At 41.9% G+C, this 12,804-nt stretch overlaps 1 protein-coding gene across 13 annotated transcripts in view; it reads left to right on the forward strand.

Moving 5' to 3' along the window:
* CPEB1 (cytoplasmic polyadenylation element binding protein 1) overlaps window positions 1–12,804 on the forward strand; it is a 110,455-nt gene that overhangs the window by 2,605 nt on the left and 95,046 nt on the right. The gene's annotated exons all lie outside the window — the stretch shown is intronic.

Consider the following 12,804-nt stretch of genomic DNA (forward strand, 5'->3'; position numbering starts at 1 on the left):
CTCCGCGGAGCTCTGGGCCGTCGGCTTCCACCCCCCCGCCCCCACCTCCGGGACAGGAGAGTTCAGGGCCAACCCTCCTCTTCGAGCTTGCCTGGGGCGACACTGTGTTCCCAGAGCCCCTTGCTCTAGAGTTTGGCTCTTGCCACGGTGATGTAATCTAAGCTTGAGCAGTGGTCTGGCCGCAGTACATGCTCAGTATGTTAGAAGGAGGATGTGAAGTTGACTGCCCTGTGTGTAGGTCACTCTTTGTATTAACGGTGTGGAAATACTTGCTTTCCCTCCTCCCGTGGGTGGCCTTAGGAAATCTCCCTGGCCAGGCTCCCCTTTGGGGAAGGGGAGCTGTGCCAGCCTGTGCAGCAGGCAGGAGGTTAGAGAGCTGGTGCGTGTGCTGAGGGATCGTGGAAACACAGAGCAGCTTAGATTGGGCCTTGAGGCACTCGATGAAGGCAGGGTTCTATGATCTTGTCTTTGCTATGATATGCACTCCAGTGTCTGTGAGGCAGGAGGTGGAGGAAGGTGATCACAGCAGTAAGACTCCAGGCTAATGATAATAGCGATCTTTGTAAGTATTTTCATGGGGTTACCCAAGTTATTCATTTTGTTTTGAATCATTAAAATGGGTTACAGACCCAAATCCCTACAGGGGCCTGAGGTAACATAAATGAGTATAGGGAAAGAAAGAAGAGCAGTGCCCCCTGAACTACAGAATTTGCGTAAACAGCCAGTAGCTGGTTGGCTGTGCAGAAATGTGGGGCCGGAGTTCATGGATCTTTTGTTTTTTCCTAGCTAAGCTGCCAGTCTCTTAATTCTTAAATGTAACAATTAAAAAATGGACAACATTGTCTGAATCAAAGTCTCTGAAGGTTGTATTCAACCTGAGAGCTAGTTGGGGATCTTTGTCTCAAAAGGTCTCTTTTAGATTTCCCCCTCCCCATTTTGCAGGTGATGAAACAGGCTTAGAAATCAAGTCACAAGGCCACCAAGTGAGAAAACTGGTTGTATGAACCTAGGTTTTTCTGGTGCGGTAGTTCAGCCTATGATACTGTGTGTATTCTAGTATGTTAGAGGGGTCAAGAGGGTTATTGGTGGTATATATTGTACAGAAAAGGTAGTGGTCTATGGGCTGGTCTCACTCACAGGCAAGAGCGAGCTTTAACTGCATTGGAGGGAACCTGGGTTGCTGTGGAAGTCAGTGTGGGTCTTCCGAGCATTAGTGCTGTGGTGCTGATGTCAAGAGGAATGTGCTGTGTCTATCATTCCATGATATGTGTCAGAGCAGTTTAGCCATTCTGAGAGAGCCAGAGGTCTGGAGAAGTCAGGCTCCTCCCACTGTGGGGGTGACCCTCCTAGTCCTCTGCACAAAAGACTGTCCTCTTTCAGGACAGTTAAATTTCAGCCACCTTTTTCCTTCTGAGAAAAGGCATTATGTGAAATCATACGATTGTTGCTGACTTGTAAAAGTAGAATGGGGCATATTAAATCTTAGCTTTTCTGTCTTAGGTAAAATTCCCGTAATCCTGTCTCTTAGATTCCCGGGAAGAATTAATAAGGATTTTAGCAGTGCGTGGTAAAATCTGGAATAAGCTCCTAGGACATAAAAAGAGCTCTGTACCGGAAATGAGGGACTGGGGTTTCATTCTGGACAACAGTTAGAATCCTAGCAATGTGTAAGCCACACTAGCAGATGTAAAAAGATATGTGCCTTTATTTCTGTATCTTATTCCCAAAGGATTTAAACATAAAGAAGTAAAGACCATGTTCAGAGACTTGCCAAAGGGAATTTTTTTCTGTGAGAATGCAGACTCAAGTACAAACCAGATAACTTTTTTCTTTTTTAACCTGTGGTCTGGGAAGTTTTGGGGAAGATGAAAACTTTAAAGTGTTACCTGTCCCCTCCTGCTGTTTTAGTTACCTTTACAGGCCGCTCAGCCATGAATTCACTCTTGTGAATCTGGTGGTGGAGGGGAAGGGTGAGATGACTGAAGTAGGTCTTCCCTGGAATTTTAGTGTTTATTTGCTAGATAATAAGTGTGCAGAATTTCTTATTCATTGTTTTCAGCTAAATGACTGTTTCCTAAAGTTATGTGTTTGTTTAAAGGACAGGTTAATTAGTGGGTAGTATTTCTGCCTTTAAAGTTTGGGATAGAGATGCATACCAAACCCAGATATTCACATTTAGGCTTCTGTCTTCAGTAGCTAGTGGTTGAAGGCAGTGAGAGAATCATGAGATCAAATAGCAAGGTATTTTCTCTGCTGTGGAAGAGCTGTGCTGATCCCATCCTGTTCTGCAAATCTGCTTTTCCTGGGCAGTATCTAAGCTGTATGGACTCTGGGAAGAGCTTGCCAGAAAGCCCTGGGGTAGGGGATGCGGGATAGGAAAGAGGGCTGGGCTTAGAGGTTGGAGTGGAGGAAGTCACATAAAGAATTTTTGCTCCTCTCTGTTTGAATTAAACCAGGAGGCACTCATTGCACCCTTTCAGTATTTGCATTCTGCTGGCCTCACCTCCTTTGCCCCCCACACCTGCTGCTTTGGGAATGCTCTTTGTTTTCTTTCCTGCCAGTGTTGCAGCCTGATTTTAGTTATACCTGCATGAGAGCTTGTCATCCTCTGTAAGCTCACAGATTCCAAATGCTGGAAATTTTTATGTTCAAGATAGGACCGCCAAAATGAGGCATTTTTCAATTACAGTAAACTGGCTAAAATGATTGAACTTGAAGGTATATATAGTAAATAAACATATTTCATATTTCTCATAGGAAAATTATATGATTTCCCATAAAAAGCCATTTTCAAATTTGAGAGTGTTAATTTTACATTGTTGGCATAGTTTTCAGTTTCATTTTTGGGATTTAAAAAGGCTCTTGTTAGGGATTAGTTTGTCTTCTTAATATATTGGTTGGCCAAAAAGTTTGGGTTTTTCTGCAACAACATCTTTTTGGCCAACCCAGTAGAATGCGATTTTCACTAACGCAGGTGTGGAGGAAATATTCCTGATTAAGTAGGGTTGAGCTTTGCTTTCAGTGATGCAGAAGGACACTTAGGCATGTATAGCCTCTGCATTCTGCTCTAGTTTTCAGTATTTCTGTATGGTTAGAGTACCGTTTTCATTTTCGACTACAGTGAGTTAACACTCTCTTGTGATTTTTAAGGCATTTTGTGATGACTTTCCTTGAAGTAACTGGAGAATTCCCAGAGGACAGATCTGAAGATTGATTTGTGTGCTAAAAATGGGTCACAGTTGCACCTAGCTGCTGATTCTGGGAGTAACTTGACTTCAATAGTGCTACTGGTTTCCTTATTCTTGGCCAGCGTAATATGCTGACAAAGGTCCCATCCTGACAGGTTTAGCACAGTGGCCTGAAATCTCCTTTGATGAGGTGTGGGAGTAGCTCTCCCCTTGTGGAAGCAAAGCAGTTACCTTGAAGGGCAGGTTGGGGTTTTTTGGTGTCTTTTGACTGAACACTTAATCTCTTACTGCTTAACACCTGTGCTCTCTGCCTTCTGGCTTTGTGCTTCTGGGTCTGACACCATCTGTCTCCTGAGTCTGCCCTTTCTCCTGAGACTTTGTTTTTAAGCTGTAATTTTGGAATTGTTTTGAAGCTCAGGAGGTGTTGGAGACCTGCCTGCCTCCCTGGTATAACTGAGTTGACACCAAGTCCAGATGATGGTGTCTCACTATTTTCACGGACAAGAAGATTTAAGCTGAGAATGAAAAGGGGTGATTTATACAGTGGGACGATGATAGAGCCAAAACTGGAACCCAGGTCTCTCTATTTCCAAACAAGTGTTGTTTCTGGAATTCACGCACCTTGTCCTTTGCTATGTAGGTCTCTGATTATCTCATCTTACTTAAAACTTCCAGTTGGTTCCTAAGACTCAATGGCTTCCTTTTCCTAGTTTCTCTTCTTCTGTCTGATCTTTGCTTGGCTTGGCACTTACAGCCCCCCGCCCCCCGGAAGCCCACATTCGTTGTGGTTCATTCTACTGCTCATTTCTCTGCTCTTTCACAGGGGCCGGTGTATTCCTGTAGCACTGCTGCTCACGTTCTAGGCTGAACTCTATATAGTCCTGATTGTTCTCAAGAACCATGGTTCTGATTAGCCTGCTGAATGAATGTTTTTGTGAGGCATGTTAAATGCAGACGATCTCAAAACAGCCAACTTCTTCCCTTTCTTCTCCTCCTGGGGCCAATCTAATTCTGTCCCCTCCAATTACGAGTCTATTTTCTGACTAGATGCTGGTGTCCTCTTGGGGGAAAGAACTGTGTTTGGGTTTTTTTCCTTTTTTTTTTTTTTTAAACCCTGAAGGCCCCAGTGCAGATGGATACTAGGTAAATAAATAGCTATAGCTTTCCTCCAGAAACCTCTCCCCAGCTCCTGTAACAATAAAGCCTTGATGTGATCTAACTCTTGGCCCATGTATCCTTTCATCTGTTCTCCATTCCCATTGCTGCCACTAGTTCAGGTCTCCCTTGGATGAATATTTTCAGTCTGCTTTTCCTGTCTTCCTCCTTATTTATTCCTGCCTATTCACAGCTACCACTCTTTGTGGAGCTACACCATAGTAATGGCCATATTGTTCCCCAGACATATCCCTCAGACCCTCGGTTCTTGGGTCTTAATGGGTAGTTGTATCTCCCAAGCTGAATGGTAAGCTCTGGATCAGAGGGTCTTTTCCTGTATCCTTTCTAACCCCCTTCCCATCCCTGCACGGAGTAACTACTGAGGTGTCACTGATTAAATACAGGAGTTTTAAGAGGAAATTCAAACTTCCCTTGGATCTCTGGGCTTGAAGAGGCTGAATTTATTTCTGCCGGTCAGGCGCTTATGCCAGCTCCACTGTCCTGCTGCTTTTCCTGCTCCCAGTGCCCTGCCTGAGTTCCGGAGGTTCTCTTCCTGCTGAAGCTTCTGAATGTTTCAGAGGAAGCTGAGAACAGTCTTTCTCTGTCCTTGTAAGAGGCTCCCCCATAGCTTCAGAGTTGTTACAGAGCATTTCCCTGACCTGCTTTTTCCTGTCCTCCTCTCATGTTTCTCAGGCTGACTTGATGCAGGAGGAAGAGGAGATTCGTAGTATGGGATCCTGATTTGAGTCCTAGTACCTTGTTAAACATTGGTTTAAGGAAAGATTTTCAGTTTTGCTAAGCATGTCTTGTAATGAGACTGAGACAGGCTCCGTTCTTGTGATGAACACAAGTCAGAAGGCTCTGGGCGATTGGCCTTAGAGGCCCTGTTGTTGCCCTTTCTAGTTGAACTGAGCTTCGTTTACTGTCCCTTTTCTCTGGCTGTTGAAGGAGTGCCCTCCTCCCTGTCCAAAGAGCAGCTTTGTGTCCTGGTGTCCGTCTTCTCTGATACCTTTGGGACCTCTGGGTCGGTTGTCCCTACCACATGGTTCATCTCTGTCTCCAAACATGGTCATGTCTCTCTCACATTCACAGAGATGTGAGAGCAGTACGTCTTCCTGGTTCAGCAGCCTCCGCCAGCAACCAGCTTCACTGGCTTTCCTTAGCTTCCTACAGGGTAACCCTCCTCCAATCCTGACTACCTCACCCATTAGTCCTCTCTTAAATTCTTCACCTCTGACATCCTATGATCCTCTCTCCTCTCTCACATTCTATTTTGGAACTTTTTTTTTGTTTTACCAAGTTCATTGTGCCGTATCAAATCTTATAGATGTTTTGTTGAGCCTTTCAGGATGTTTGCATTCCTTCCGAGATGTTCTTAAAAGATCTTTGAAAAGTGCAAATTTGATCAGCTACTCCATAAGGCAATGGTTCTCAAGCATTTTCATCTCAGGATTCTTGTACACTTCTTAAAATTTTGAGGGCCTCAAGAGCTTTTGTGCATGTGGATCATATCTGCTAATACCCATTAGAAATTTAAACTGAAAACATTTATCTACTAGTCATTAAAAAATAACATCCATTACATAGTAACAATTATATTTTCCGAAACAAAAAAATGAATGAGAAAAGTGAGCATTCTACATTTTTTGCTAATCTCTTTAATATCTGTTGTAATAGCTGAATTTTGTAATCTGCCTTTGTATTTAATCTGTTGCCATGTGTCATTTTAGTTGATATATAGGGGGAAATTTTGCTCTCACACAAGTATGTAGTTGGAAGAGGAAAAATTTTGGAGGGTTACTTAATTTTTATTGGAGCGTGTATGTGTGTTAATTGCTCAGTCGTGTTGGGACTCTTTGTGATCCCATGGACTGCAGCCCGCCAGGTTTCTTTGTCCATGGAATTCTCCAGGCAAGAATACTGGAGGGGATTGCCGTTCCCCTCTCCAGAGGGACTTCCCAACTCAGGGATTGAACCCTGGTCTCTTGCATCACAGGCAGATTTCTTTACCATTTGAGCTATAAGGAAGTCCTTATTGTTGGGATGTAATTATTTTATAATGTGTTTCTGCTGTACAACGAAGTGAATCAGCTTTATGTATCTCCTCCCTCTCGGACACATACATATATCCCCTCCCTCTTGGACCTCCCCCTACCCCACACCACTCATGGAGGCCATCATAGAGCACTGAGCTGAGCTCCCTGTTGCTTTATGGCAGCTTCTCACTAGCTGTCTGTTTGACATGTGGTAGTTTACATGCATCAGTGATACTCTCTCAGTTTATCCCGCCCTCCTCTCCTCCCCTGCCTGTGTCTACATGTCTGTCCTCGTCGTCTGCATCTTTATTCTTGCTCAGCAGATAGGTACGTCTGTACCATTTTTCTAGATTCCACATATATATGTTAGTATACAATATTTGTTTTTCTTTTTCTGACCTACTTCACTTTGTATGACAAATTCTAGATCCATCCATGTGTCTACAAATGACCCAGTTTCATTCCTTTTTATGCCTGAGTAATATTCCCTTGTAAATATATACCACATCTTCATTTATCTATGAATAGACATCTAGGTTCCCTGGAGAAGGGAATGGCAATCTACTCCAGTATTCTAGCTTGGAGAATCCCATGGGTGGAGGAGCCTGGTAGGCTACAGTCCATGGGGTCGCACAGAGTCGGACACGACTTAGCAATTCTCACACACAGACATCTAGGCTGCTTCTATGTCCTGGCTATTGTAAATAGTGCTGCAGTGAACATTGGGGTACACGTGTCTTTTGAATTATGGTTTTCTCAGGATACATGCCTAATGTGGGATTGCTTGGTCGTATGGTGGTTTTGAAGCTTCCCACTTAGCTTAGTTGGTAAAGCATCTGCCTGCAACGCGGGAGAAAGAAAGTGAAGTCGATCAGTCATGTCCGACTCTTTTCGACCCCATGAACTATAGCCTGCCAGGCTCCTCTGTCCGTGAAATTTTCCAGGCAAGAATACTGGAGTGGGTTGCCATTTCCTTCTCCAGGGGATCTTCCCAACCCAGGGATCAAACCAGGGTCTCCCACATTGCAGGCAGACTACCCTTTGAGCCACCAGGGAGAGCAATGCGGGAGACCTGGGTTCAATACTTGGGTCGGGAAGTTCCCCTGGAAAGGAAATGGCAGCTCACTCCAGTATTCTTCCCTGGAGAATTCCATGGACAGAGGGGCCTGGCAGGCTGTAGTTGATGGGATCACAAGAGTCGGACATGACTTAGCACTTTCTTTTTGCTATGGTAGTTACATTTTTAGTTTTTTTTTTTTTAAGGAGCTTTAGTACTGTTCTCCATAGTGGGTGTATCAGTTTACATTTACCAGTGGTGTAGAAGTATTCCTTTATTTCCACACCTTCTTGAGCATTTGTTATTTGTAGATTTTTTTTTTTTTAATTTGTAGATTTTTTGATGATGACTATTCTGACCTGTGTGAGGTGATACTCTTTGTAGTTTTGATTTGCATTTCCCTAAAAATTAGTGATGTTGAGTATCTTTGCATGTGCCTCTTGGCTGTCTGCATGTCTTATCTGGAGAAATGTCTGTTTAGGCCTTCCGCCCACTTTTTGATTGGGTTGTTTATTTTAATATTGAGCTGCATGAGCTGCTTGTATTTTGGAGATAAATCTTTGTCAGTTGCTTTGTTTGCAAATATTTTCAAATATTTGCGAATGGGTCTTTTTCCCATTCTGAGGCCTGTCTTTTAATATTGTTTGTGGTTTCTTTTCTGTGCAGAAGCTTCTAAGTTTAATTAGGTCCCATTTGTTTTGTTTTTATTTTCATTACTCTTGGAGGGGGGTCAAAAAAGATCTTGCTGAGGTTTGTGTCAAAAAGTGTTTTTCCTATGTTTGCCTCTAAGAATTTTACAGTGTCCAGCCTTACATTTAGGTCTTTAATCCATTTTGAGTTTATTTTTGTATGGTTGGGGAGTGTTCTGATTTCATTCTTCTACATGTAGCTGTCCAGTTTTCTAAGCACCACTTGCTGAAGAGACTGTCTTGTCTTCATTGTATATTCTTGTCTCCTTGTTGTAGATCAGGTGAGCGTAGGTGTGAGGACTTATCTCTGAGCTTTCTGTCTGTCCCAGTCCTTGCGTTTCTGTTTTTGTGCCAGTACCATACTGTCTTGACTGGTGTAGCTTTGTGGTGTATGGTAGAGTCTGACATCAGGGCAGCTGATTCTGCCAGCTCTGTTTTTCTTTTTCAAGATTGCTTTCGCTGTTTGGGGTCTTTGTGTTTTTTAACAAGTTGTGAAGTTTTTTGTTCTAGTTCTGGGGAAAATGTCATTGGTAGTTTGATAGAGAGTGCGTTGAATCTGTATTGCTTTAGTTAGCATAGTCATTTTGACAATATTGATTCTTCCAGTCCCAGAACATGGTATATCTCTTTATCTGTTTGTCATTTTTTATTTCTTTCATCAGTGTTTTACTTTTCTGCTTTTAGTAGTTTTTTTAAACTACTTGTTTAAAAAGTAGTTGTAAAAAAAAGTAGTTTTTTACACTAGAAAAAGGTGGTGTTTTACTACTGTACTTTTCTGAGTAGAGCTCTTTTGTCTCCTTATGTAGGTTTATTGTTGGATATTTTATTCTTTTTGTTGTCGTGGTAAATGGGATTGTTTGCTTAATTTCTCTTTCTGGTCTTGTGGTGTTAGTGTATAGGAATGTAAGAGAGGAAGTGATTTCTTCAGTGATCTCTTGGTTTTTTAGTGGTGTCTTGTTTAGCCTCCATGTGCTTGTGATTTTTATATTTTTTCCCCTGTAATTGATTTCTAATCTCATAGTGTTGTGGTTGGGAAAATGCTTGATATGATTTTAGTTTTCTTAAGTTTCCCAAGACTTGATTTGTGACCCAAGATGTGGTCTATCCTGGAGAATGTTCAATGTGCAATTGAGAAAAAAGTGTATTCTGCTGTTTTCAGGTGGAATGTCTTATAAGTATCAGTTAAGACTGTCTGGTCTGTTGTGTCATTTAAAGCTTCTGTTTCCTTATTTTCTGTGTGGATTATCTGCTCATTGATATAAGTGGGGCGTTAAAGTCCCCTACTATTACTGTGTTACTGTTGATTTCCCCTTTTATGGTTGTTAGCATTTGCCTTATGTATTGAGATGCTTCTATGTTGAGTGCATGAATATTTGTTATATCTTCTTCTCGGATTGATCCCTTGCTGTTAATGTAGTGATCTTTCTTGTGTCTTGAAGCAGTCTTTAAAGTTTATTAATATGATATGAATATTGCTACTCCAGCTTTCTTTGGATTTCCATTTGCATGGAATATCTCTTTTTCCACCCCCTTGGTTTTAAGTGTATGTGTTCCTAGGTCCGAAGTAGGTCTCTTGTAGATAGCATATATACAGGTGTTATTTTTGTATCCATTCAGCCAGTCTATATCTTTTGGTTGGAGCATTTAATCCATTTACATTCAAGGTGATTGTTGACATGTATGTTTCTACTATCATTTTCCAAATTGTTTTGGGATTGTCCTTTGGGTCTTTTTTGGAAGAAGAGAAATATTTTAATAGCCTTTTCAGATAATTATGGTTATTGGTGCCAACAAGTGGTAACTTCTTAAAGGTCAGAGTTATCCTTCAGGGTCCAAGGGACATTGGTTCCAGGATCACTGTGGATACCAAAATGCAGATGCTCTAGTTCTCTACATAAAATGACATAGTATTTGCCTATAACATACGTAGTCCTGTAAATGTTACACCAGATCATCTCTGGATTACTTATAATACCCAATACTATGTAAATAATTGTAAGTACAATGTAAATGCCAGTTAAATAGTTGCCACTGCACAGCAAAATCAGCATTCGCCTTTTCGAACTTTTTGGAATATTTCCCCCAATATTTTTACTCTGTGGTTGGTTGAATCTGCAGATGAGGAACTCAGATATACAAAGGATTGACTGTAGTTGCAACATGAAATCTGAAGCCATATGGATGTACTGTTCATGTGGTGTTACATCAAAATGCATTGGTCCATGTTGCGCTTTGGGTGTCTGTCTACTCATGCCTGATTTTGTAACATCATCTGATAAATGTGGGTTCACTAAGTTATGTGGTTATGTCGAGCACTGGTTAATAGCATCACCAGTCTCCTCAGAAGAGTCTTCTAAAGTATTGAGTAAGGTGTCAAGTTCAAGTGGTGGCAAATCCAGGGTTTCCAGAATTCTTATTTTTTCTCCAAGGCTCTAGTTTTATCATTAGCAATAGATAGTGACAGTTACTTATCTTTTGAGGCTACAGGCTTACTCTGTTTTCAAGATATATAATGTTTGCTAAATACCCAAAGTTGATAACCATAGTGTGTCAGTTGTATTTTCAAGTACAAAAAAATGTTTCATTGAAAAAAAAATCTGTTTTAAAAAAATTTATTTCTGGTGGCACTGGGTCTTCATCACTGAACATGGACTTTCCACTAGTTGCAGTGAGCTGTGGCTGCTCTGTTGCTGTGTGTGGACTTCTCATTGCGGTGACTTCTCGTTGCAGAGCACAGGCTCTAGGCATGCAGGCTCCAGTAGTTGCAGCATGCAAGCTCAATAGTTGTGGCTCATGGGCTCAGAAGTTATGACACACAGGCTTAGTTGCTCCGTGGCATGTGGAATCTTCCTGACCAGGGATTAAACCTGTGTCTCTTGCATTGTCAGTTATATTTTTATCCACTGCACCACCAGGGAAGTCCTGAGGTTAATTCTTCTTGAAACTCAAATCACACACACTTTTTCTTGAGACCATGATTATACTTCAGTATCAAGCAGGGGCCTTATACTCTTGTTCATTTGTCTCATAGATATTAGGACGTGTACTCAAGGGTTGAGATTTAATAAAACTTTTCCTGTTTACCCAAGGAAATTTGTAAATAAATCTGGCTTTTTCTGGCAGTTCATAGCATAAAGAATACAGTAACTGCTGCTCCAGTTGGTTGGCATTGCCTTGATTCCTACTAAGGTGCCGGTTTTATCTACTCCTGTTGCTTTTGTACCGTCACTGCAAATGTCAGCATAGTGAAAAAAGAAGCTGATATCTTAGAATTACAAAAAGTTTTTCTGATTTGGTGGACCTCAGAAAGAGTGGGGCCATAGACCTTACTTTGAGAACTGCTGCCACACAATAAGGTCAAGCTCCTTAGTTAGCATACAGAGTCCATGATGGTGTGACTTCAGTTTAGTGGCCAAGTTTTAGCCCTGGTCTACAACTCCTTGAACTTTTAGAAAATTGAGTGAGGGACTTCCCTGGTGGTCCAGTGGCTGTGACTCCACACTCCCAATGCAGGGTTTGATCCCTAGTCAAGGAACTAAGAGTTTGCATGTTGCAACTAAAACTTGGTGCAGCCAAATAAATACTAAAAAAAAGAAATGTTTAAAAAAATTGAGTGATGACATACTTGAAATAAAAGGCATTAGTTGTTACCGTATGGTTTGATCAACTTTTACATGTTTATGTGTTCTTTTTATGTATCACACAGATGAAGACACAGACCATTTCTAACACTCCTTAAGGCTCCTTTGTGCCCTTTCCACTCCAGGGCCCCACCCCATCCCACAATTAAAATACTTCTCTGATTTCCTTTGTCATCAGTTGATTTTGGCTGTTTTTCAATTACTTATAAATGAAATCATGTAGCATGTACTCTTGAGTTAAGCTTTCTCCCCCCACTTAATGTAGTATCTGTGAGGTTTCTGTAAGATGCGATGCAGTTGTCTTTCCTGTATAGTAAGTACTGCATTAGAGCTGTGAGTAGTTATCTGTCTAGTGCATGTTACAGATGTGGACGGCTTATCTGCACTGAAGCTTACGGATGTGCTGAAAAGACGTAACATGTCAGGCGTCATGGCTGCCATTTGACTAGTGTCTGGGAACTTATATTTTGAGTTCTCACTGTTCCAAGAACTGGTAAGAATGATTTAGTGTGCCTCAACTGCACAGGGAATATGGTTTGTGTTGAATGTCTGCTTTCCTCTTGGAGTCTGGAATTTTGGTACGTTACAGACACAGGCTGCCTCTGTTGACCAGCCCTCAGTAAAATCCCCGGGTGCCGTGCTGCTTTTGTTGGCAACACTGAAACGTGTTGTCACAGTGTGTTGCTAGGGAATTGAGTGTGAACTGTGTGATGCCCTTGGGGAGGAAGACCCTTGGAAATTTTGCATCTGGTATCTATCCCAGGCTTTGCTTTGCGCCACGTGCTGCTTCCCTTTGGTTTTGCTCTTTGTTCTCCGGCTGTAGTAAGCCTTCCTCATACATGCTGAGTACACCTAAATGCTGAGTCCTGTGAGTCATCCTCCTGAGTCATCGAACCTTAGGGTGGTCTTGGGGACAGGCATCAGTTTTTGTTTCTTTTCAGATTTTGAGTGTAGTGACTAAAACTGTTGTGACTGTTCTTGTGCATGCTCTTGTATCATCGATTTGTATTCATTTCTCTCTCGTACAGGAGACTGCGT

The sequence above is a fragment of the Cervus canadensis genome, chromosome 17 (assembly GCF_019320065.1).
Source record: "Cervus canadensis isolate Bull #8, Minnesota chromosome 17, ASM1932006v1, whole genome shotgun sequence".
In the NCBI taxonomy this organism is placed as follows: Eukaryota; Metazoa; Chordata; class Mammalia; order Artiodactyla; family Cervidae; genus Cervus; species Cervus canadensis.